The 5,000-nt window shown below is 50.7% G+C and overlaps 1 non-coding gene across 1 annotated transcript; it reads left to right on the top strand.

The window, feature by feature from the left end:
• The first annotated feature begins 4,569 nt into the window (after positions 1-4,569).
• LOC143175863 (5.8S ribosomal RNA) lies at positions 4,570-4,724 on the top strand. The gene has a single exon (XR_013000515.1). It is a non-coding gene; the product is annotated as a 5.8S ribosomal RNA (ribosomal RNA).
• The last annotated feature ends 276 nt before the right edge of the window (positions 4,725-5,000 follow it).

Below are 5,000 nucleotides of genomic sequence, written 5' to 3'. Positions count from 1 at the left end.
GATTCCTTCGTCGGGCACTGGTAAAGGGTGGCGATGATGCGTTCTATAATAGAAATACCCGTCGTAGCGTTTCTTCCGAGTCAACCCGCTCACGAAACTCTCTCTCTCGTCGTGGAATCCCCGCGTCGGAGAGTAAAACGCCGAAGGCTTACTATGAAACTTACGTCTCTCGACGATGGGACGATCCACGCGAAGAGTTGTTACGTGCACGCGTATGGTGCGATTGCGTCGATTCGCTTTTCTGTACGGGGAGTAATAGAACGTTGAGTTGACTTATCGGGTCTTCGTTGGAATTACCGTCGCTGGCATTGTAAACTCCAGATGACCTTGTGATTCCTTCGTCGGGCACTGGTAAAGGGTGGCGATGATGCGTTCTATAATAGAAATACCCGTCGTAGCGTTTCTTCCGAGTCAACCCGCTCACGAAACTCTCTCTCGTCGTGGAATCCCCGCGTCGGAGAGTAAAACGCGAATTCATACTATGAAAACTTACGTCTCTCGACGATGGGACGATCCACGCGAAGAGTTGTTTACGTGCACGCGTATGGTGCGATTGCGTCGATTCGCTTTTCTGTACGGGGAGAAATAGAACGTTGAGTTGACTTATCGGGTCTTCGTTGGAATTACCGTCGCTGGCATTGTAAACTCCAGATGACCTTGTGATTCCTTCGTCGGGCACTGGTAAAGGGTGGCGATGATGCGTTCTATAATAGAAATACCCGTCGTAGCGTTTCTTCCGAGTCAACCCGCTCACGAAACTCTCTCTCGTCGTGGAATCCCCGCGTCGGAGAGTAAAACGCGAATTCATACTATGAAAACTTACGTCTCTCGACGATGGGACGATCCACGCGAAGAGTTGTTTACGTGCACGCGTATGGTGCGATTGCGTCGATTCGCTTTTCTGTACGGGAGAAATAGAACGTTGAGTTGACTTATCGGGTCTTCGTTGGAATTACCGTCGCTGGCATTGTAAACTCCAGATGACCTTGTGATTCCTTCGTCGGGCACTGGTAAAGGGTGGCGATGATGCGTTCTATAATAGAAATACCCGTCGTAGCGTTTCTTCCGAGTCAACCCGCTCACGAAACTCTCTCTCGTCGTGGAATCCCCGCGTCGGAGGGTAAAACGCGATATATAATAGTATATGCCAGTGGTTCGCGCGCGTCGTCTCTGAGATACGCGGTCGACAGAGTTCCGAAAACACGTGATGTGCCACGATTTCCGTGCGTCTTACATCTTTCGACGATGGGACGATCCACGCGAAGAGAACGTTCGTGCTTGCGTGAGGTGCAACAGCGTCGATTCGCTTTTCTGTACGGGGAGAAATAGAACGTTGAGTTGACTTATCGGGTCTTCGTTGGAATTACACGTCGCTGGCATTGTAAACTCCAGATGACCTTGTGATTCCTTCGTCGGGCACTGGTAAAGGGTGGCGATGATTCGTTCTATAATAGTAATACCCGTCGTAGCGTTTCGACCGATGTCACCCGCCACGAATGTCTCTCTCGACGTGGAAACCCCGCGCCGAAGAGTAAACGCGAAGGCTTACCATACGAAAGAAAACGGTATTATACGCCTGTGGTATGTGCGTCTCGGCTCTGTGATACGCGATCGGCAGAGTTACAAAAAAACGTTGATGGGCCACGATTTCCGTGCGTCTTACATCTTTCGACGATGGGACGATCCACGCGAAGAGTAGTTACGTGCTCGCGCGAGGTGCGATAGCGTCGATTCGCTTTTCTGTACGGGGAGAAATAGAACGATGAGTTGACTTATCGGGTCTTCGTTGGAATTACCGTCGCTGGCATTGTAAACTCCAGATGACCTTGTGATTCCTTCGTCGGGCACTGGTAAAGGGTGGCGATGATTCGTTCTATAATAGAAATACCCGTCGTAGCGATTCGGCCGAGACACCCGCCACGAAACTCTCTCTCGTCGTGGAATCCCCATGTCGGAGAGTAAAACGCGAAGGCTAACTATATAAGAAACATATAGTATTATTTATGCCTGTGGTTCTCCGTTTGTCCTACTCTCAGATACGCGACTCGGAGAGTTACGAATAATCGTGATGGACCACGATTTCTGTACGTCTTACATCTTTCGACGATGGACGATCCACGCGAAGAGATCATTCCTGCTTGCGTGAGGTGCGATAGCGCGATTCGCTTTTCTGTACGGGGAGAAATAGAACGATGAGTTGACTTATCGGGTCTTCGTTGGAATTACCGTCGCTGGCATTGTAAACTCCAGATGACCTTGTGATTCCTTCGTCGGGCACTGGTAAAGGGTGGCGATGATTCGTTCTATAATAGAAATACCCGTCGTAGCGATTCGGCCGTGTCACCCGCCACGAAAATCTCTCTCGTCGTGGAATCCCCGCGTCGTAGAGTAAACGCGAAGGCTTGCTATAGAAGACTATAGTTTATACGCCTGTGGTTCACCGGTTGCCTGCTCTCCGGGGTACGCGATCGCGCAGGAGTTACGGAAGAACTTGATGGGCCACGATCTCCAAGCGGCTATATCTTTCGACGATGGACGATTCACGCGAAGAGAACGTTCGTGCATGCGTGAGGTGCGATAGCGTTGATTCGCTTGTCTGTACGGGGAGAAATAGAACGATGAGTTGACTTATCGGGTCTTCGTTGGAATTACCGTCGCTGGCATTGTAAACTCCAGATGACCTTGTGATTCCTTCGTCGGGCACTGGTAAAGGGTGGCGATGATTCGTTCTATAATAGAAATACCCGTCGTAGCGTTTCGACCGATGTCACCCGCCACGAAATTCTCTCTCGTCGTGGAATCCCCGCTCGGAGAGTAACCGCCGAAGGCTTGCTATAGAAGACTATAGTTTATACGCCTGTGGTTCACCGGTTGCCGGCTCTCCGGGGCACGCGATCGCGCGAAGGTTACGGAGGGACGTGAAGCGCCCGAGCAATGAAACGTCCGCAGGAGGAAACGAGCAACCGCCGAACATTGTTTCGCGACGTTTCCATAATGTATTGTCGTTTCGCTCGCATCCCGCTTCTTTCCCCTAGTTTCCTCGACGCGTAGTTTCGCAGCCTTAGTGACGAATCATTCTCGATTCGAGGAAAGATATGCAGTGGGGCGTGCAATGAGCCCGCCAGAGACCACGATCTCCAATGCGTCTTTACATCTTTCGACGATGGGATGATCCACGCGAAGAGAACGTTCGTGCTTGCGCGAGGTGCGTTAGCGTCGATTCGCTTTTCTGTACGGGGAGAAATAGAACGATGAGTTGACTTATCGGGTCTTCGTTGGAATTACCGTCGCTGGCATTGTAAACTCCAGATGACCTTGTGATTCCTTCGTCGGGCACTGGTAAAGGGTGGCGATGATTCGTTCTATAATAGAAATACCCGTCGTAGCGATTCGGCCGAGTCACCCGCCACGAAACTGTCTCTCTTTCGTCGTGGAAACCCCGCGTCGGAGAGTAAAACGCGCGAAGGCTGTGACTGTAACATATATATATACAGTATACAATGCCTGTGGTTTTTGCGCGTGTCGGCTCTTCGGTATACGCGATCGGCCAGAGTTACGGAGGGACGGTGAAGCGCACGAGAAATTGAAACGGCCGCACGATTGGAACCGAGCAACCGTCGAACATTGTTTCGCGACGTTTCCATAATGCGTTTTCGTTTCGCTCGCATACCGCTTCTTTTCCCCTAGTCTCTGAGACGCGTTTTCGAGCCGTTCTTCTACTATCGATTCTCGTAGAGAGAAGGGACCGGGTAGTCTGGAAGTGGAACCCGCATCTTGCGTGTACCGTACACGGAATTGAGAGGACCGGCCGTGAAGCTCGTTTAAAGCCGTGCGTCTGACACCCAACTCTTGCGCGCCAATTTCGCGGCAAGAGATAATATGGGACGAATGACCGGCAAAGAGCCAGCTGTGAAGTCTGTTTTTTTAATCGAATCCGTGGACGTGTGTATGCCGTAGCGTCGCTCGTCGTGTTCGTTCATGGTCGTTCCGAGAGAAAGAACGAAAGCGGTAACGAAGGGACCGGCCGTGAAGCTCGTTTTAAAGCCGCGCGTCTGACACCCAACTCTTGCGCGCCAATTTCGCGGCAAGAGATAACATGGGACGAATGACCGGCAAAGAGCCAGCTGTGAAGTCTTTTTTCATTATTTGCTTTCAATCGATCGATCGGTACGATTCGTGCAACGTTTCGCGCGATGCGACGCGAAAACATGCGCGCAACAATAGATGCGTCTGATCGGAAGAACGCGAGGGTCGACTGCACGCGATGGATTCAGTATCGGGTAGGATACAAAATATATCCCGTCGTTTCCACGCGTGCGAGTCTTCTGCGTCTTTCGCGGGTTTTTGAATGCACTATACGCCCGGAACGTCGAGAAATATATACATATTACTTGAACGTTTTTCGTCTCGAAAGGCTTCGGTGTCGTCTCCAAGGCGACGCCTGAATCTCCTTCGCGCGCTGGTCGGAGATTCAGGTATCAACTTTTATCTTCTCTTTGAAAGAAGAGAGATATTAGGTCGAACAAATGAGAATAAAATTATATATGTGAAATATAAAATTTATACGATTACCCTGAACGGTGGATCACTTGGCTCGTGGGTCGATGAAGAACGCAGCTAATTGCGCGTCAACGTGTGAACTGCAGGACACATGAACATCGACATTTCGAACGCACATTGCGGTCCACGGATACAATTCCTGGACCACGCCTGGCTGAGGGTCGTTTACGTACCATACACTGCTTGCGTAGCTCTGTCAAATCCCCGCCGTCGTTCACCTCTTCGGATCGAACGTTTTTTTACCGAAGGCGCAAAGAACGTTTCTGAGTCGGGTTAAGAGAAGGATGCTACGTACGAGCGAACGATGGGTGTCTCGTCGGCGTTTGTCGCGGACACGCGAAAATTCTGTGAATTTCACGGACAGTGTACGTTCTAGTTGTTGCAAAAACGATCGGAATCGTTTGTATGGACTCGCGTGAGTGTTCGCGGCGTCGTGCGTC

Source organism: Nomia melanderi, unplaced genomic scaffold (assembly GCF_051020985.1).
Source record: "Nomia melanderi isolate GNS246 unplaced genomic scaffold, iyNomMela1 scaffold0239, whole genome shotgun sequence".
Classification (NCBI taxonomy): domain Eukaryota; kingdom Metazoa; phylum Arthropoda; class Insecta; order Hymenoptera; family Halictidae; genus Nomia; species Nomia melanderi.
Note: the sequence above shows the minus strand (reverse complement) of the source record. Positions and strands in the feature narration are given on the sequence as shown.